General features: G+C 54.5%; 8 non-coding genes across 8 annotated transcripts; all 8 read right to left on the bottom strand.

Annotated features, from left to right (window-relative positions):
• Window positions 1-4,010: 4,010 nt before the first annotated feature.
• On the bottom strand, window positions 4,011-4,129 carry LOC141270052 (5S ribosomal RNA). The gene has a single exon (XR_012321566.1). It is a non-coding gene; the product is annotated as a 5S ribosomal RNA (ribosomal RNA).
• Window positions 4,130-7,643: 3,514 nt separating this feature from the next.
• LOC141267045 (5S ribosomal RNA) lies at window positions 7,644-7,762 on the bottom strand. Its single transcript, XR_012321064.1, has one exon. It is a non-coding gene; the product is annotated as a 5S ribosomal RNA (ribosomal RNA).
• A 1,706-nt stretch (window positions 7,763-9,468) lies between these two features.
• On the bottom strand, window positions 9,469-9,587 carry LOC141266212 (5S ribosomal RNA). The gene has a single exon (XR_012320265.1). It is a non-coding gene; the product is annotated as a 5S ribosomal RNA (ribosomal RNA).
• Window positions 9,588-11,272: 1,685 nt separating this feature from the next.
• LOC141266789 (5S ribosomal RNA) lies at window positions 11,273-11,391 on the bottom strand. Its single transcript, XR_012320813.1, has one exon. It is a non-coding gene; the product is annotated as a 5S ribosomal RNA (ribosomal RNA).
• A 1,706-nt stretch (window positions 11,392-13,097) lies between these two features.
• LOC141266467 (5S ribosomal RNA) lies at window positions 13,098-13,216 on the bottom strand. Its single transcript, XR_012320504.1, has one exon. It is a non-coding gene; the product is annotated as a 5S ribosomal RNA (ribosomal RNA).
• Window positions 13,217-14,922: 1,706 nt separating this feature from the next.
• LOC141266449 (5S ribosomal RNA) lies at window positions 14,923-15,041 on the bottom strand. Its single transcript, XR_012320485.1, has one exon. It is a non-coding gene; the product is annotated as a 5S ribosomal RNA (ribosomal RNA).
• A 1,816-nt stretch (window positions 15,042-16,857) lies between these two features.
• Window positions 16,858-16,976, bottom strand: LOC141267058 (5S ribosomal RNA). The gene has a single exon (XR_012321076.1). It is a non-coding gene; the product is annotated as a 5S ribosomal RNA (ribosomal RNA).
• A 1,785-nt stretch (window positions 16,977-18,761) lies between these two features.
• LOC141266658 (5S ribosomal RNA) lies at window positions 18,762-18,880 on the bottom strand. Its single transcript, XR_012320688.1, has one exon. It is a non-coding gene; the product is annotated as a 5S ribosomal RNA (ribosomal RNA).
• Window positions 18,881-20,000: the final 1,120 nt, after the last annotated feature.

The raw sequence follows: 20,000 nt of genomic DNA, 5'->3' as shown, positions 1-20,000 counted from the left end.
CAGGAGTGAATGAAGGAAGAGGGTGAGATGGTTGCGAGTGAATTTGAGCTGCTCTTCGGGGGGGTCGTGTGGCCTGCAAAGGTGTTTTGCTTGGGTTGTGCTGTAAACTGGCCTCCAGGTTACCGGTGGTTGCCTCCAGGTCAGCGGTGGTTGCCTCCAGTCATGCGGGAGTCGCTGGTCCTGGTGAAAAGAAGCCTAGTATTAAAAGTAAATAAGCAACAATGCTGGAGGCCCACGGTGATGAGAAGGATGCTGGTATTTTGCAAGGATTAAATAGCGCAAGAGAGAAAGCAAATGAAAAGAAGAAAGGAGCATGTGTGCGCTTGTGAAAAAAGGAATGGAAAAAAGGCAAAGAGGAGAGTGACCCCTGCTGGTGGAAGTAAGAAAAGGCAAAAGCCTACAGCACCTGGTATTCCCAGGCGGTCTCCCATCCAAGTACTAACCAGGCCCGAGATCAGACGAGATCAGGCGTGTTCAGGGTGGTGTGGCCGTAGGCAGAGACAGGCTTCTCACTTGCTGCTTTTCCACTTTGACGTCCGGTTGCCGGCTGCCCTTTCCAGTGCTTAGTAAGACAAGGTGCTTTTGTGCTTTCTTTTCTCTTCACTTTTTTGCTGGCTCCTTAAAAAGGTCTTGTAGACAGAACGCCCCGCTCAGAGCCGCTGAGCTCACTGATCGGCTGCCGCGCTGTCGACGGAACGTCAGCGTCGCGGCCAATGCCACAGGCCGGGAGCAGCGGCGAGACTCACCGGTAGACCTGGGTAGGGTGAGTAGAGCGCGGTTAGTTGCTTTCTAATAGCCTGCAGCCGGGGATTAACTTTTAATGAAAGGGAGCAACCCTTTTGACTGTCTGCAGCGCGCCGTACCTAGGAAGCGCACACTCACACACAGCGAGCATGCACAAGTTGCTCGCACGAGACCACATTCCCTATTTGCACCTGCAGCTTTTCCGCCACCATGCGTCAGACTCTCCTGCCTGTCTTATTATTATTTCAGGGCCTTAGCAGGAACCACCCCCTCAATTCCCTCCCGCTCCTTCCTAGCACTGAGGTTAGCTCCTGGGCAGCTGTCTGATTGGGTTAGTTACACAAGATTCTTTGAAGAAGAAGACGTTACTTCTGCTGGCCCTCGTTAGGCGGTCGCCCTCTAAAACCATCCCCTGGGCAGCTGCTGAAAGCCTGGCCCCTTCACAGCGCGAGATGCTTTTAACGCCATCATTTGCATACGGCCGGCTGCGGGGTCAATAAGCACTCCTAGCCGTGGCAAGGAGCTCGGTGTGAGGCCTGGTAGAGGCGGCGGGGTTGCGTCCTTATCTTAGAGGTCTTGGGGGGCTTGGGATGCTTGGGACTTCCAGCCTCTACTTTACGTAAGGTCGGTGTCCAGCAAGGCGCCACTCAATGCTAGCCGAGCTGGTCAAGATGGCAAAACGTCATCAAAATTGTCTACAATACCTGGTGTTCTCAGGAGGTGTCCCAACCAAGTATTTCCGAACCCATCTCTGCTTTGCTTCCGAGATCGGACGTATCCAAGGTGGTATGGCCAGTAGACGCTGCTTGGCCCATCGCCCGGCCAGCCTTCCTCAGGCTCGCGTGGGGACGAGAACTCTGGCCGTTCTGGGGCGGTCTCCGAAGGACCGATGCATAGGCTGTGCCGTCCCTATAGGTGTTGTTTGTTGAGCAATGAAACACCTGCCGCATCAGATGTGTTTAAAAATGGCTCGGCGCAGGGTCTCCTGCAGGCTAAACCGTTCATCGCGGGGATGTGACAGAAAGAGCAAGCTGGACCCGCAACTTGGGGTGGAGCGAAACGCCCAGGAGTGAATGAAGGAAGAGGGTGAGATGGTTGCGAGTGAATTTGAGCTGCTCTTCGGGGTGGTCGTGTGGCCTGCAAAGGTGTTTTGCTTGGGTTGTGCTGTAAACTGGCCTCCAGGTTACCGGTGGTTGCCTCCAGGTCAGCGGTGGTTGCCTCCAGTCATGCGGGAGTCGCTGGTCCTGGTGAAAAGAAGCCTAGTATTAAAAGTAAATAAGCAACAATGCTGGAGGCCCACGGTGATGAGAAGGATGCTGGTATTTTGCAAGGATTAAATAGCGCAAGAGAGAAAGCAAATGAAAAGAAGAAAGGAGCATGTGTGCGCTTGTGAAAAAAGGAATGGAAAAAAGGCAAAGAGGAGAGTGACCCCTGCTGGTGGAAGTAAGAAAAGGCAAAAGCCTACAGCACCTGGTATTCCCAGGCGGTCTCCCATCCAAGTACTAACCAGGCCCGAGATCAGACGAGATCGGGCGTGTTCAGGGTGGTGTGGCCGTAGGCAGAGACAGGCTTCTCACTTGCTGCTTTTCCACTTTGACGTCCGGTTGCCGGCTGCCCTTTCCAGTGCTTAGTAAGACAAGGTGCTTTTGTGCTTTCTTTTCTCTTCACTTTTTTGCTGGCTCCTTAAAAAGGTCTTGTAGACAGAACGCCCCGCTCAGAGCCGCTGAGCTCACTGATCGGCTGCCGCGCTGTCGACGGAACGTCAGCGTCGCGGCCAATGCCACAGGCCGGGAGCAGCGGCGAGACTCACCGGTAGACCTGGGTAGGGTGAGTAGAGCGCGGTTAGTTGCTTTCTAATAGCCTGCAGCCGGGGATTAACTTTTAATGAAAGGGAGCAACCCTTTTGACTGTCTGCAGCGCGCCGTACCTAGGAAGCGCACACTCACACACAGCGAGCATGCACAAGTTGCTCGCACGAGACCACATTCCCTATTTGCACCTGCAGCTTTTCCGCCACCATGCGTCAGACTCTCCTGCCTGTCTTATTATTATTTCAGGGCCTTAGCAGGAACCACCCCCTCAATTCCCTCCCGCTCCTTCCTAGCACTGAGGTTAGCTCCTGGGCAGCTGTCTGATTGGGTTAGTTACACAAGATTCTTTGAAGAAGAAGACGTTACTTCTGCTGGCCCTCGTTAGGCGGTCGCCCTCTAAAACCATCCCCTGGGCAGCTGCTGAAAGCCTGGCCCCTTCACAGCGCGAGATGCTTTTAACGCCATCATTTGCATACGGCCGGCTGCGGGGTCAATAAGCGCTCCTAGCCGTGGCAAGGAGCTCGGTGTGAGGCCTGGTAGAGGCGGCGGGGTTGCGTCCTTATCTTAGAGGTCTTGGGGGGCTTGGGATGCTTGGGACTTCCAGCCTCTACTTTACGTAAGGTCGGTGTCCAGCAAGGCGCCACTCAATGCTAGCCGAGCTGGTCAAGATGGCAAAACGTCATCAAAATTGTCTACAATACCTGGTGTTCTCAGGAGGTGTCCCAACCAAGTATTTCCGAACCCATCTCTGCTTTGCTTCCGAGATCGGACGTATCCAAGGTGGTATGGCCAGTAGACGCTGCTTGGCCCATCGCCCGGCCAGCCTTCCTCAGGCTCGCGTGGGGACGAGAACTCTGGCCGTTCTGGGGCGGTCTCCGAAGGACCGATGCATAGGCTGTGCCGTCCCTATAGGTGTTGTTTGTTGAGCAATGAAACACCTGCTGCATCAGATGTGTTTAAAAATGGCTCGGCGCAGGGTCTCCTGCAGGCTAAACCGTTCATCGCGGGGATGTGACAGAAAGAGCAAGCTGGACCCGCAACTTGGGGTGGAGCGAAACGCCCAGGAGTGAATGAAGGAAGAGGGTGAGATGGTTGCGAGTGAATTTGAGCTGCTCTTCGGGGTGGTCGTGTGGCCTGCAAAGGTGTTTTGCTTGGGTTGTGCTGTAAACTGGCCTCCAGGTTACCGGTGGTTGCCTCCAGGTCAGCGGTGGTTGCCTCCAGTCATGCGGGAGTCGCTGGTCCTGGTGAAAAGAAGCCTAGTATTAAAAGTAAATAAGCAACAATGCTGGAGGCCCACGGTGATGAGAAGGATGCTGGTATTTTGCAAGGATTAAATAGCGCAAGAGAGAAAGCAAATGAAAAGAAGAAAGGAGCATGTGTGCGCTTGTGAAAAAAGGAATGGAAAAAAGGCAAAGAGGAGAGTGACCCCTGCTGGTGGAAGTAAGAAAAGGCAAAAGCGTACAGCACCTGGTATTCCCAGGCGGTCTCCCATCCAAGTACTAACCAGGCCCGACCCTGCTTAGCTTCTGAGATCAGACGAGATCAGGCGTGTTCAGGGTGGTGTGACCGTAGGCAGAGACAGGCCTCTCACTTGCTGCTTTTCCACTTTGACGTCCGGTTGCCGGCTGCCCTTTCCAGTGCTTAGTAAGACAAGGTGCTTTTGTGCTTTCTTTTCTCTTCACTTTTTTGCTGGCTCCTTAAAAAGGTCTTGTAGACAGAACGCCCCGCTCAGAGCCGCTGAGCTCACTGATCGGGTGCCGCGCTGTCGACGGAACGTCAGCGTCGCGGCCAATGCCACAGGCCGGGAGCAGCGGCGAGACTCACCGGTAGACCTGGGTAGGGTGAGTAGAGCGCGGTTAGTTGCTTTCTAATAGCCTGCAGCCGGGGATTAACTTTTAATGAAAGGGAGCAACCCTTTTGACTGTCTGCAGCGCGCCGTACCTAGGAAGCGCACACTCACACACAGCGAGCATGCACAAGTTGCTCGCACGAGACCACATTCCCTATTTGCACCTGCAGCTTTTCCGCCACCATGCGTCAGACTCTCCTGCCTGTCTTATTATTATTTCAGGGCCTTAGCAGGAACCACCCCCTCAATTCCCTCCCGCTCCTTCCTAGCACTGAGGTTAGCTCCTGGGCAGCTGTCTGATTGGGTTAGTTACACAAGATTCTTTGAAGAAGAAGACGTTACTTCTGCTGGCCCTCGTTAGTCGGTCGCCCTCTAAAACCATCCCCTGGGCAGCTGCTGAAAGCCTGGCCCCTTCACAGCGCGAGATGCTTTTAACGCCATCATTTGCATACGGCCGGCTGCGGGGTCAATAAGCACTCCTAGCCGTGGCAAGGAGCTCGGTGTGAGGCCTGGTAGAGGCGGCGGGGTTGCGTCCTTATCTTAGAGGTCTTGGGGGGCTTGGGATGCTTGGGACTTCCAGCCTCTACTTTACGTAAGGTCGGTGTCCAGCAAGGCGCCACTCAATGCTAGCCGAGCTGGGCAAGATGGCAAAACGTCATCAAAATTGTCTACAATACCTGGTGTTCTCAGGAGGTGTCCCAACCAAGTATTTCCGAACCCATCTCTGCTTTGCTTCCGAGATCGGACATATCCAAGGTGGTATGGCCAGTAGACGCTGCTTGGCCCATCGCCCGGCCAGCCTTCCTCAGGCTCGCGTGGGGACGAGAACTCTGGCCGTTCTGGGGCGGTCTCCGAAGGACCGATGCATAGGCTGTGCCGTCCCTATAGGTGTTGTTTGTTGAGCAATGAAACACCTGCCGCATCAGATGTGTTTAAAAATGGCTCGGCGCAGGGTCTCCTGCAGGCTAAACCGTTCATCGCGGGGATGTGACAGAAAGAGCAAGCTGGACCCGCAACTTGGGGTGGAGCGAAACGCCCAGGAGTGAATGAAGGAAGAGGGTGAGATGGTTGCGAGTGAATTTGAGCTGCTCTTCGGGGGGGTCGTGTGGCCTGCAAAGGTGTTTTGCTTGGGTTGTGCTGTAAACTGGCCTCCAGGTTACCGGTGGTTGCCTCCAGGTCAGCGGTGGTTGCCTCCAGTCATGCGGGAGTCGCTGGTCCTGGTGAAAAGAAGCCTAGTATTAAAAGTAAATAAGCAACAATGCTGGAGGCCCACGGTGATGAGAAGGATGCTGGTATTTTGCAAGGATTAAATAGCGCAAGAGAGAAAGCAAATGAAAAGAAGAAAGGAGCATGTGTGCGCTTGTGAAAAAAGGAATGGAAAAAAGGCATAGAGGAGAGTGACCCCTGCTGGTGGAAGTAAGAAAAGGCAAAAGCCTACAGCACCTGGTATTCCCAGGCAGTCTCCCATCCATGTACTAACCAAGCCCGAGATCAGACAAGATCGGGCGTGTTCAGGGTGGTGTGGCCGTAGGCAGAGACAGGCTTCTCACTTGCTGCTTTTCCACTTTGACGTCCGGTTGCCGGCTGCCCTTTCCAGTGCTTAGTAAGACAAGGTGCTTTTGTGCTTTCTTTTCTCTTCACTTTTTTGCTGGCTCCTTAAAAAGGTCTTGTAGACAGAACGCCCCGCTCAGAGCCGCTGAGCTCACTGATCGGCTGCCGCGCTGTCGACGGAACGTCAGCGTCGCGGCCAATGCCACAGGCCAGGAGCAGCGGCGAGACTCACCGGTAGACCTGGGTAGGGTGAGTAGAGCGCGGTTAGTTGCTTTCTAATAGCCTGCAGCCGGGGATTAACTTTTAATGAAAGGGAGCAACCCTTTTGACTGTCTGCAGCGCGCCGTACCTAGGAAGCGCACACTCACACACAGCGAGCATGCACAAGTTGCTCGCACGAGACCACATTCCCTATTTGCACCTGCAGCTTTTCCGCCACCATGCGTCAGACTCTCCTGCCTGTCTTATTATTATTTCAGGGCCTTAGCAGGAACCACCCCCTCAATTCCCTCCCGCTCCTTCCTAGCACTGAGGTTAGCTCCTGGGCAGCTGTCTGATTGGGTTAGTTACACAAGCTTCTTTGAAGAAGAAGACGTTACTTCTGCTGGCCCTCGTTAGGCGGTCGCCCTCTAAAACCATCCCCTGGGCAGCTGCTGAAAGCCTGGCCCCTTCACAGCGCGAGATGCTTTTAACGCCATCATTTGCATACGGCCGGCTGCGGGGTCAATAAGCGCTCCTAGCCGTGGCAAGGAGCTCGGTGTGAGGCCTGGTAGAGGCGGCGGGGTTGCGTCCTTATCTTAGAGGTCTTGGGGGGCTTGGGATGCTTGGGACTTCCAGCCTCTACTTTACGTAAGGTCGGTGTCCAGCAAGGCGCCACTCAATGCTAGCCGAGCTGGGCAAGATGGCAAAACGTCATCAAAATTGTCTACAATACCTGGTGTTCTCAGGAGGTGTCCCAACCAAGTATTTCCGAACCCATCTCTGCTTTGCTTCCGAGATCGGACGTATCCAAGGTGGTATGGCCAGTAGACGCTGCTTGGCCCATCGCCCGGCCAGCCTTCCTCAGGCTTGCGTGGGGACGAGAACTCTGGCCGTTCTGGGGCGGTCTCCGAAGGACCGATGCATAGGCTGTGCCGTCCCTATAGGTGTTGTTTGTTGAGCAATGAAACACCTGCCGCATCAGATGTGTTTAAAAATGGCTCGGCGCAAGGTCTCCTGCAGGCTAAACCGTTCATCGCGGGGATGTGACAGAAAGAGCAAGCTGGACCCGCAACTTGGGGTGGAGCGAAACGCCCAGGAGTGAATGAAGGAAGAGGGTGAGATGGTTGCGAGTGAATTTGAGCTGCTCTTCGGGGGGGTCGTGTGGCCTGCAAAGGTGTTTTGCTTGGGTTGTGCTGTAAACTGGCCTCCAGGTTACCGGTGGTTGCCTCCAGGTCAGCGGTGGTTGCCTCCAGTCATGCGGGAGTCGCTGGTCCTGGTGAAAAGAAGCCTAGTATTAAAAGTAAATAAGCAACAATGCTGGAGGCCCACGGTGATGAGAAGGATGCTGGTATTTTGCAAGGATTAAATAGCGCAAGAGAGAAAGCAAATGAAAAGAAGAAAGGAGCATGTGTGCGCTTGTGAAAAAAGGAATGGAAAAAAGGCAAAGAGGAGAGTGACCCCTGCTGGTGGAAGTAAGAAAAGGCAAAAGCTTACAGCACCTGGTATTCCCAGGCGGTCTCCCATCCAAGTACTAACCAGGCCCGACCCTGCTTAGCTTCTGAGATCAGACGAGATTGGGCATGTTCAGGGTGGTGTGGCCGTAGGCAGAGACAGGCCTCTCACTTGCTGCTTTTCCACTTTGACGTCCGGTTGCCGGCTGCCCTTTCCAGTGCTTAGTAAGACAAGGTGCTTTTGTGCTTTCTTTTCTCTTCACTTTTTTGCTGGCTCCTTAAAAAGGTCTTGTAGACAGAACGCCCCGCTCAGAGCCGCTGAGCTCACTGATCGGCTGCCGCGCTGTCGACGGAACGTCAGCGTCGCGGCCAATGCCACAGGCCGGGAGCAGCGGCGAGACTCACCGGTAGACCTGGGTAGGGTGAGTAGAGCGCGGTTAGTTGCTTTCTAATAGCCTGCAGCCGGGGATTAACTTTTAATGAAAGGGAGCAACCCTTTTGACTGTCTGCAGCGCGCCGTACCTAGGAAGCGCACACTCACACACAGCGAGCATGCACAAGTTGCTCGCACGAGACCACATTCCCTATTTGCACCTGCAGCTTTTCCGCCACCATGCGTCAGACTCTCCTGCCTGTCTTATTATTATTTCAGGGCCATAGCAGGAACCACCCCCTCAATTCCCTCCCGCTCCTTCCTAGCACTGAGGTTAGCTCCTGGGCAGCTGTCTGATTGGGTTAGTTACACAAGATTCTTTGAAGAAGAAGACGTTACTTCTGCTGGCCCTCGTTAGGCGGTCGCCCTCTAAAACCATCCCCTGGGCAGCTGCTGAAAGCCTGGCCCCTTCACAGCGCGAGATGCTTTTAACGCCATCATTTGCATACGGCCGGCTGCGGGGTCAATAAGCACTCCTAGCCGTGGCAAGGAGCTCGGTGTGAGGCCTGGTAGAGGCGGCGGAGTTGCGTCCTTATCTTAGAGGTCTTGGGGGGCTTGGGATGCTTGGGACTTCCAGCCTCTACTTTACGTAAGGTCGGTGTCCAGCAAGGCGCCACTCAATGCTAGCCGAGCTGGGCAAGATGGCAAAACGTCATCAAAATTGTCTACAATACCTGGTGTTCTCAGGAGGTGTCCCAACCAAGTATTTCCGAACCCATCTCTGCTTTGCTTCCGAGATCGGACGTATCCAAGGTGGTATGGCCAGTAGACGCTGCTTGGCCCATCGCCCGGCCAGCCTTCCTCAGGCTCGCGTGGGGACGAGAACTCTGGCCGTTCTGGGGCGGTCTCCGAAGGACTGATGCATAGGCTGTGCCGTCCCTATAGGTGTTGTTTGTTGAGCAATGAAACACCTGCCGCATCAGATGTGTTTAAAAATGGCTCGGCGCAGGGTCTCCTGCAGGCTAAACCGTTCATCGCGGGGATGTGACAGAAAGAGCAAGCTGGACCCGCAACTTGGGGTGGAGCGAAACGCCGAGGAGTGAATGAAAGAAGAGGGTGAGATGGTTGCGAGTGAATTTGAGCTGCTCTTCGGGGGGGTCGTGTGGCCTGCAAAGGTGTTTTGCTTGGGTTGTGCTGTAAACTGGCCTCCAGGTTACTGGTGGTTGCCTCCAGGTCAGCGGTGGTTGCCTCCAGTCATGCGGGAGTCGCTGGTCCTGGTGAAAAGAAGCCTAGTATTAAAAGTAAATAAGCAACAATGCTGGAGGCCCACGGTGATGAGAAGGATGCTGGTATTTTGCAAGGATTAAATAGCGCAAGAGAGAAAGCAAATGAAAAGAAGAAAGGAGCATGTGTGCGCTTGTGAAAAAAGGAATGGAAAAAAGGCATAGAGGAGAGTGACCCCTGCTGGTGGAAGTAAGAAAAGGCAAAAGCCTACAGCACCTGGTATTCCCAGGCATTCTCCCATCCAAGTACTAACCAGGCCCAACCCTGCTTAACTTCCGAGATCAGACGAGATCGGGTGTGTTCAGGGTGGTGTGGCCGTATGCAGAGATAGGCCTCTCACTTGCTGCTTTTCCACTTTGACGTCCGGTTGCCGGCTGCCCTTTCCAGTGCTTAGTAAGACAAGGTGCTTTTGTGCTTTCTTTTCTCTTCACTTTTTTGCTGGCTCCTTAAAAAGGTCTTGTAGACAGAACGCCCCGCTCAGAGCCGCTGAGCTCACTGATCGGCTGCCGCGCTGTCGACGGAGCGTCAGCATCGCGGCCAATGCCACAGGCCGGGAGCAGCGGCGAGACTCACCGGTAGACCTGGGTAGGGTGAGTAGAGCGCGGTTAGTTGCTTTCTAATAGCCTGCAGCCGGGGATTAACTTTTAATGAAAGGGAGCAACCCTTTTGACTGTCTGCAGCGCGCCGTACCTAGGAAGCGCACACTCACACACAGCGAGCATGCACAAGTTGCTCGCACGAGACCACATTCCCTATTTGCACCTGCAGCTTTTCCGCCACCATGCGTCAGACTCTCCTGCCTGTCTTATTATTATTTCAGGGCCTTAGCAGGAACCACCCCCTCAATTCCCTCCCGCTCCTTCCTAGCACTGAGGTTAGCTCCTGGGCAGCTGTCTGATTGGGTTAGTTACACAAGATTCTTTGAAGAAGAAGACGTTACTTCTGCTGGCCCTCGTTAGGCGGTCGCCCTCTAAAACCATCCCCTGGGCAGCTGCTGAAAGCCTGGCCCCTTCACAGCGCGAGATGCTTTTAACGCCATCATTTGCATACGGACGGCTGCGGGGTCAATAAGCACTCCTAGCCGTGGCAAGGAGCTCGGTGTGAGGCCTGGTAGAGGCGGCGGGGTTGCGTCCTTATCTTAGAGGTCTTGGGGGGCTTGGGATGCTTGGGACTTCCAGCCTCTACTTTACGTAAGGTCGGTGTCCAGCAAGGCGCCACTCAATGCTAGCCGAGCTGGGCAAGATGGCAAAACGTCATCAAAATTGTCTACAATACCTGGTGTTCTCAGGAGGTGTCCCAACCAAGTATTTCCGAACCCATCTCTGCTTTGCTTCCGAGATCGGACGTAGCCAAGGTGGTATGGCCAGTAGACGCTGCTTGGCCCATCGCCTGGCCAGCCTTCCTCAGGCTCGCGTGGGGACGAGAACTCTGGCCGTTCTGGGGCGGTCTCCGAAGGACCGATGCATAGGCTGTGCCGTCCCTATAGGTGTTGTTTGTTGAGCAATGAAACACCTGCCGCATCAGATGTGTTTAAAAATGGCTCGGCGCAGGGTCTCCTGCAGGCTAAACCGTTCATCGCGGGGATGTGACAGAAAGAGCAAGCTGGACCCGCAACTTGGGGTGGAGCGAAACGCCCAGGAGTGAATGAAGGAAGAGGGTGAGATGGTTGCGAGTGAATTTGAGCTGCTCTTCGGGGGGGTCGTGTGGCCTGCAAAGGTGTTTTGCTTGGGTTGTGCTGTAAACTGGCCTCCAGGTTACCGGTGGTTGCCTCCAGTCATGCGGGAGTCGCTGGTCCTGGTGAAAAGAAGCCTAGTATTAAAAGTAAATAAGCAACAATGCTGGAGGCCCACGGTGATGAGAAGGATGCTGGTATTTTGCAAGGATTAAATAGCGCAAGAGAGAAAGCAAATGAAAAGAAGAAAGGAGCATGTGTGCGCTTGTGAAAAAAGGAATGGAAAAAAGGCATAGAGGAGAGTGACCCCTGCTGGTGGAAGTAAGAAAAGGCAAAAGCCTACAGCACCTGGTATTCCCAGGCGGTCTTCCATCCAAGAACTAACCAGGCCCAACCCTGCTTAGCTTCCGAGATCAGACAAGATCGGGCGTGTTCAGGGTAGTGTGGCCGTAGGCAGAGACAGGCCTCTCACTTGCTGCTTTTCCACTTTGACGTCCGGTTGCCGGCTGCCCTTTCCAGTGCTTAGTAAGACAAGGTGCTTTTGTGCTTTCTTTTCTCTTCACTTTTTTGCTGGCTCCTTAAAAAGGTCTTGTAGACAGAACGCCCCGCTCAGAGCCGCTGAGCTCACTGATCGGCTGCCGCGCTGTCGACGGAACGTCAGCGTCGCGGCCAATGCCACAGGCCGGGAGCAGCGGCGAGACTCACCGGTAGACCTGGGTAGGGTGAGTAGAGCGCGGTTAGTTGCTTTCTAATAGCCTGCAGCCGGGGATTAACTTTTAATGAAAGGGAGCAACCCTTTTGACTGTCTGCAGCGCGCCGTACCTAGGAAGCGCACACTCACACACAGCGAGCATGCACAAGTTGCTCGCACGAGACCACATTCCCTATTTGCACCTGCAGCTTTTCCGCCACCATGCGTCAGACTCTCCTGCCTGTCTTATTATTATTTCAGGGCCTTAGCAGGAACCACCCCCTCAATTCCCTCCCGCTCCTTCCTAGCACTGAGGTTAGCTCCTGGGCAGCTGTCTGATTGGGTTAGTTACACAAGATTCTTTGAAGAAGAAGACGTTACTTCTGCTGGCCCTCGTTAGGCGGTCGCCCTCTAAAACCATCCCCTGGGCAGCTGCTGAAAGCCTGGCCCCTTCACAGCGCGAGATGCTTTTAACGCCATCATTTGCATACGGCCGGCTGCAGGGTCAATAAGCACTCCTAGCCGTGGCAAGGAGCTCGGTGTGAGGCCTGGTAGAGGCGGCGGGGTTGCGTCCTTATCTTAGAGGTCTTGGGGGGCTTGGGATGCTTGGGACTTCCAGCCTCTACTTTACGTAAGGTCGGTGTCCAGCAAGGCGCCACTCAATGCTAGCCGAGCTGGGCAAGATGGCAAAACGTCATCAAAATTGTCTACAATACCTGGTGTTCTCAGGAGGTGTCCCAACCAAGTATTTCCGAACCCATCTCTGCTTTGCTTCCGAGATCGGACGTATCCAAGGTGGTATGGCCAGTAGACGCTGCTTGGCCCATCGCCCGGCCAGCCTTCCTCAGGCTCGCGTGGGGACGAGAACTCTGGCCGTTCTGGGGCGGTCTCCGAAGGACCGATGCATAGGCTGTGCCGTCCCTATAGGTGTTGTTTGTTGAGCAATGAAACACCTGCCGCATCAGATGTGTTTAAAAATGGCTCGGCGCAGGGTCTCCTGCAGGCTAAACCGTTCATCGCGGGGATGTGACAGAAAGAGCAAGCTGGACCCGCAACTTGGGGTGGAGCGAAACGCCCAGGAGTGAATGAAGGAAGAGGGTGAGATGGTTGCGAGTGAATTTGAGCTGCTCTTCGGGGGGGTCGTGTGGCCTGCAAAGGTGTTTTGCTTGGGTTGTGCTGTAAACTGGCCTCCAGGTTACCGGTGGTTGCCTCCAGGTCAGCGGTGGTTGCCTCCAGTCATGCGGGAGTCGCTGGTCCTGGTGAAAAGAAGCCTAGTATTAAAAGTAAATAAGCAACAATGCTGGAGGCCCACGGTGATGAGAAGGATGCTGGTATTTTGCAAGGATTAAATAGCGCAAGAGAGAAAGCAAATGAAAAGAAGAAAGGAGCATGTGTGCGCTTGTGAAAAAAGGAATGGAAAAAAGGCATAGAGGAGAGTGACCCCTGCTGGTGGAAGTAAGAAAAGGCAAAAGCCTACAGCACCTGGTATTCCCAGGCGGTCTCCCATCCAAGTACTAACCAGGCCCAACCATGCTTAGCTTCCAAGATCAGACAAGATCGGGCGTGTTCAGGGTGGTGTGGCCGTAGGCAGAGACAGGCCTCTCACTTGCTGCTTTTCCACTTTGACGTCCGGTTGCCGGCTGCCCTTTCCAGTGCTTAGTAAGACAAGGTGCTTTTGTGCTTTCTTTTCTCTTCACTTTTTTGCTGGCTCCTTAAAAAGGTCTTGTAGACAGAACGCCCCGCTCAGAGCCGCTGAGCTCACTGATCGGCTGCCGCGCTGTCGACGGAACGTCAGCGTCGCGGCCAATGCCACAGGCCGGGAGCAGCGGCGAGACTCACCGGTAGACCTGGGTAGGGTGAGTAGAGCGCGGTTAGTTGCTTTCTAATAGCCTGCAGCCGGGGATTAACTTTTAATGAAAGGGAGCAACCCTTTTGACTGTCTGCAGCGCGCCGTACCTAGGAAGCGCACACTCACACACAGCGAGCATGCACAAGTTGCTCGCACGAGACCACATTCCCTATTTGCACCTGCAGCTTTTCCGCCACCATGCGTCAGACTCTCCTGCCTGTCTTATTATTATTTCAGGGCCTTAGCAGGAACCACCCCCTCAATTCCCTCCCGCTCCTTCCTAGCACTGAGGTTAGCTCCTGGGCAGCTGTCTGATTGGGTTAGTTACACAAGATTCTTTGAAGAAGAAGACGTTACTTCTGCTGGCCCTCGTTAGTCGGTCGCCCTCTAAAACCATCCCCTGGGCAGCTGCTGAAAGCCTGGCCCCTTCACAGCGCGAGATGCTTTTAACGCCATCATTTGCATACGGCCGGCTGCGGGGTCAATAAGCACTCCTAGCCGTGGCAAGGAGCTCGGTGTGAGGCCTGGTAGAGGCGGCGGGGTTGCGTCCTTATCTTAGAGGTCTTGGGGGGCTTGGGATGCTTGGGACTTCCAGCCTCTACTTTACGTAAGGTCGGTGTCCAGCAAGGCGCCACTCAATGCTAGCCGAGCTGGGCAAGATGGCAAAACGTCATCAAAATTGTCTACAATACCTGGTGTTCTCAGGAGGTGTCCCAACCAAGTATTTCCGAACCCATCTCTGCTTTGCTTCCGAGATCGGACGTATCCAAGGTGGTATGGCCAGTAGACGCTGCTTGGCCCATCGCCTGGCCAGCCTTCCTCAGGCTCGCGTGGGGACGAGAACTCTGGCCGTTCTGGGGCGGTCTCCAAAGGACCGATGCATAGGCTGTGCCGTCCCTATAGGTGTTGTTTGTTGAGCAATGAAACACCTGCCGCATCAGATGTGTTTAAAAATGGCTCGGCGCAGGGTCTCCTGCAGGCTAAACCGTTCATCGCGGGGATGTGACAGAAAGAGCAAGCTGGACCCGCAACTTGGGGTGGAGCGAAACGCCCAGGAGTGAATGAAGGAAGAGGGTGAGATGGTTGCGAGTGAATTTGAGCTGCTCTTCGGGGGGGTCGTGTGGCCTGCAAAGGTGTTTTGCTTGGGTTGTGCTGTAAACTGGCCTCCAGGTTACCGGTGGTTGCCTCCAGGTCAGCGGTGGTTGCCTCCAGTCATGCGGGAGTCGCTGGTCCTGGTGAAAAGAAGCCTAGTATTAAAAGTAAATAAGCAGCAATGCTGGAGGCCCACGGTGATGAGAAGGATGCTGGTATTTTGCAAGGATTAAATAGCGCAAGAGAGAAAGCAAATGAAAAGAAGAAAGGAGCATGTGTGCGCTTGTGAAAAAAGGAATGGAAAAAAGGCATAGAGGAGAGTGACCCCTGCTGGTGGAAGTAAGAAAAAGCAAAAGCCTACAGCACCTGGTATTCCCAGGCAGCCTCCCATCCAAGTACTAACCAGGCCTGACCCTGCTTAGCTTCCGAGATCAGACGAGATCGGGCGTGTTCAGGGTGGTGTGGCCGTAGGCAGAGACAGGCAGAGACAGGCAGAGACAGGCAGAGACAGGCAGAGACAGGCAGAGACAGGCAGAGACAGGCAGAGACAGGCAGAGACAGGCAGAGAAAGGCAGAGACAGGCAGAGACAGGCCTCTCACTTGCTGCTTTTCCACTTTGACGTCCGGTTGCCGGCTGCCCTTTCCAGTGCTTAGTAAGACAAGGTGCTTTTGTGCTTTCCTTTCTCTTCACTTTTTTGCTGGCTCCTTAAAAAGGTCTTGTAGACAGAACGCCCCGCTCAGAGCAGCTGAGCTCACTGATCGGCTGCCGCGCTGTCGACGGAACGTCAGCGTCGCGGCCAATGCCACAGGCCGGGAGCAGCGGCGAGACTCACCGGTAGACCTGGGTAGGGTGAGTAGAGCGCGGTTAGTTGCTTTCTAATAGCCTGCAGCCGGGGATTAACTTTTAATGAAAGGGAGCAACCCTTTTGACTGTCTGCAGCGCGCCGTACCTAGGAAGCGCACACTCACACACAGCGAGCATGCACAAGTTGCTCGCACGAGACCACATTCCCTATTTGCACCTGCAGCTTTTCCGCCACCATGCGTCAGACTCTCCTGCCTGTCTTATTATTATTTCAGGGCCTTAGCAGGAACCACCCCCTCAATTCCCTCCCGCTCCTTCCTAGCACTGAGGTTAGCTCCTGGGCAGCTGTCTGATTGGGTTAGTTACACAAGATTCTTTGAAGAAGAAGACGTTACTTCTGCTGGCCCTCGTTAGGCGGTCGCCCTCTAAAACCATCCCCTGGGCAGCTGCTGAAAGCCTGGCCCCTTCACAGCGCGAGATGCTTTTAACGCCATCATTTGCATACGGCCGGCTGCGGGGTCAATAAGCACTCCTAGCCGTGGCAAGGAGCTCGGTGTGAGGCCTGGTAGAGGCGGCGGGGTTGCGTCCTTATCTTAGAGGTCTTGGGGGGCTTGGGATGCTTGGGACTTCCAGCCTCTACTTTACGTAAGGTCGGTGTCCAGCAAGGCGCCACTCAATGCTAGCCGAGCTGGGCAAGATGGCAAAACGTCATCAAAATTGTCTACAATACCTGGTGTTCTCAGGAGGTGTCCCAACCAAGTATTTCCGAACCCATCTCTGCTTTGCTTCCGAGATCGGACGTATCCAAGGTGGTATGGCCAGTAGACGCTGCTTGGCCCATCGCCTGGCCAGCCTTCCTCAGGCTCGCGTGGGGACGAGAACTCTGGCCGTTCTGGGGCGGTCTCCAAAGGACCGATGCATAGGCTGTGCCGTCCCTATAGGTGTTGTTTGTTGAGCAATGAAACACCTGCCGCATCAGATGTGTTTAAAAATGGCTCGGCGCAGGGTCTCCTGCAGGCTAAACCGTTCATCGCGGGGATGTGACAGAAAGAGCAAGCTGGACCCGCAACTTGGGGTGGAGCGAAACGCCCAGGAGTGAATGAAGGAAGAGGGTGAGATGGTTGCGAGTGAATTTGAGCTGCTCTTCGGGGGGGTCGTGTGGCCTGCAAAGGTGTTTTGCTTGGGTTGTGCTGTAAACTGGCCTCCAGGTTACCGGTGGTTGCCTCCAGGTCAGCGGTGGTTGCCTCCAGTCATGCGGGAGTCGCTGGTCCTGGTGAAAAGAAGCCTAGTATTAAAAGTAAATAAGCAGCAATGCTGGAGGCCCACGGTGATGAGAAGGATGCTGGTATTTTGCAAGGATTAAATAGCGCAAGAGAGAAAGCAAATGAAAAGAAGAAAGGAGCATGTGTGCGCTTGTGAAAAAAGGAATGGAAAAAAGGCATAGAGGAGAGTGACCCCTGCTGGTGGAAGTAAGAAAAAGCAAAAGCCTACAGCACCTGGTATTCCCAGGCAGCCTCCCATCCAAGTACTAACCAGGCCTGACCCTGCTTAGCTTCCGAGATCAGACGAGATTGGGCGTGTTCAGGGTGGTGTGGCCGTAGGCAGAGACAGGCAGAGACAGGCAGAGACAGGCAGAGACAGGCAGAGACAGGCAGAGACAGGCAGAGACAGGCAGAGACAGGCAGAGACAGGCAGAGACAGGCAGAGACAGGCCTCTCACTTGCTGCTTTTCCACTTTGACGTCCGGTTGCCGGCTGCCCTTTCCAGTGCTTAGTAAGACAAGGTGCTTTTGTGCTTTCCTTTCTCTTCACTTTTTTGCTGGCTCCTTAAAAAGGTCTTGTAGACAGAACGCCCCGCTCACAGCCGCTGAGCTCACTGATCGGCTGCCGCGCTGTCGACGGAACGTCAGCGTCGCGGCCAATGCCACAGGCCGGGAGCAGCGGCGAGACTCACCGGTAGACCTGGGTAGGGTGAGTAGAGCGCGGTTAGTTGCTTTCTAATAGCCTGCAGCCGGGGATTAACTTTTAATGAAAGGGAGCAACCCTTTTGACTGTCTGCAGCGCGCCGTACCTAGGAAGCGCACACTCACACACAGTGAGTATGCACAAGTTGCTCGCACGAGACCACATTCCCTATTTGCACCTGCAGCTTTTCCGCCACCATGCGTCAGACTCTCCTGCCTGTCTTATTATTATTTCAGGGCCTTAGCAGGAACCACCCCCTCAATTCCCTCCCGCTCCTTCCTAGCACTGAGGTTAGCTCCTGGGCAGCTGTCTGATTGGGTTAGTTACACAAGCTTCTTTGAAGAAGAAGACGTTACTTCTGCTGGCCCTCGTTAGGCGGTCGCCCTCTAAAACCATCCCCTGGGCAGCTGCTGAAAGCCTGGCCCCTTCACAGCGCGAGATGCTTTTAACGCCATCATTTGCATACGGCCGGCTGCGGGGTCAATAAGCACTCCTAGCCGTGGCAAGGAGCTCGGTGTGAGGCCTGGTAGAGGCGGCGGGGTTGCGTCCTTATCTTAGAGGTCTTGGGGGGCTTGGGAGGCTTGGGACTTCCAGCCTCTACTTTACGTAAGGTCGGTGTCCAGCAAGGCGCCACTCAATGCTAGCCGAGCTGGGCAAGATGGCAAAACGTCATCAAAATTGTCTACAATACCTGGTGTTCTCAGGAGGTGTCCCAACCAAGTATTTCCGAACCCATCTCTGCTTTGCTTCCGAGATCGGACGTATCCAAGGTGGTATGGCCAGTAGACGCTGCTTGGCCCATCGCCCGGCCAGCCTTCCTCAGGCTCGCGTGGGGACGAGAACTCTGGCCGTTCTGGGGCGGTCTCCGAAGGACCGATGCATAGGCTGTGCCGTCCCTATAGGTGTTGTTTGTTGAGCAATGAAACACCTGCCGCATCAGATGTGTTTAAAAATGGCTCGGCGCAGGGTCTCCTGCAGGCTAAACCGTTCATCGCGGGGATGTGACAGAAAGAGCAAGCTGGACCCGCAACTTGGGGTGGAGCGAAACGCCCAGGAGTGAATGAAGGAAGAGGGTGAGATGGTTGCGAGTGAATTTGAGCTGCTCTTCGGGGGGGTCGTGTGGCCTGCAAAGGTGTTTTGCTTGGGTTGTGCTGTAAACTGGCCTCCAGGTCAGCGGTGGTTGCCTCCAGTCATGCGGGAGTCGCTGGTCCTGGTGAAAAGAAGCCTAGTATTAAAAGTAAATAAGCAACAATGCTGGAGGCCCACGGTGATGAGAAGGATGCTGGTATTTTGCAAGGATTAAATAGCGCAAAAGAGAAAGCAAATGAAAAGAAGAAAGGAGCATGTGTGCGCTTGTGAAAAAAGGAATGGAAAAAAGGCATAGAGGAGAGTGACCCCTGCTGGTGGAAGTAAGAAAAAGCAAAAGCCTACAGCACCTGGTATTCCCAGGCGGTCTCTCATTCAAGTACTAACCAGGCCCGACCCTGCTTAGCTTCCGAGATCAGACAAGATCGGGCGTGTTCAGGGTGGTGTGACCGTAGGCAGAGACAGGCCTCTCACTTGCTGCTTTTCCACTTTGACGTCCGGTTGCCGGCTGCCCTTTCCAGTGCTTAGTAAGACAAGGTGCTTTTGTGCTTTCTTTTCTCTTCACTTTTTTGCTGGCTCCTTAAAAAGGTCTTGTAGACAGAACGCCCCGCTCAGAGCCGCTGAGCTCACTGATCGGCTGCCGCGCTGTCGACGGAACGTCAGCGTCGCGGCCAATGCCACAGGCCGGGAGCAGCGGCGAGACTCACCGGTAGACCTGGGTAGGGTGAGTAGAGTGCGGTTAGTTGCTTTCTAATAGCCTGCAGCCGGGGATTAACTTTTAATGAAAGGGAGCAACCCTTTTGACTGTCTGCAGCGCGCCGTACCTAGGAAGCGCACACTCACACACAACGAGCATGCACAAGTTGCTCGCACGAGACCACATTCCCTATTTGCACCTGCAGCTTTTCCGCCACCATGCGTCAGACTCTCCTGCCTGTCTTATTATTATTTCAGGGCCTTAGCAGGAACCACCCCCTCAATTCCCTCCCGCTCCTTCCTAGCACTGAGGTTAGCTCCTGGGCAGCTGTCTGATTGGGTTAGTTACACAAGCTTCTTTGAAGAAGAAGACGTTACTTCTGCTGGCCCTTGTTAGGCGGTCGCCCTCTAAAACCATCCCCTGGGCAGCTGCTGAAAGCCTGGCCCCTTCACAGCGCGAGATGCTTTTAACGCCATCATTTGCATACGGCCGGCTGCGGGGTCAATAAGCACTCCTAGCCGTGGCAAGGAGCTCGGTGTGAGGCCTGGTAGAGGCGGCGGGGTTGCGTCCTTATCTTAGAGGTCTTGGGGGGCTTGGGAGGCTTGGGACTTCCAGCCTCTACTTTACGTAAGGTCGGTGTCCAGCAAGGCGCCACTCAATGCTAGCCGAGCTGGGCAAGATGGCAAAACGTCATCAAAATTGTCTACAATACCTGGTGTTCTCAGGAGGTGTCCCAACCAAGTATTTCCGAACCCATCTCTGCTTTGCTTGCGAGATCGGACGTATCCAAGGTGGTATGGCCAGTAGACGCTGCTTGGCCCATCGCCTGGCCAGCCATCCTCAGGCTCGCGTGGGGACGAGAACTCTGGCCGTTCTGGGG

This window comes from Phyllobates terribilis, unplaced genomic scaffold, assembly GCF_046119375.1.
Source record: "Phyllobates terribilis strain yellow unplaced genomic scaffold, ASM4611937v1 Scaffold_4__5_contigs__length_816908805, whole genome shotgun sequence".
NCBI lineage: Eukaryota > Metazoa > Chordata > Amphibia > Anura > Dendrobatidae > Phyllobates > Phyllobates terribilis.
This window is presented reverse-complemented; position numbering and strand designations above follow the sequence as displayed.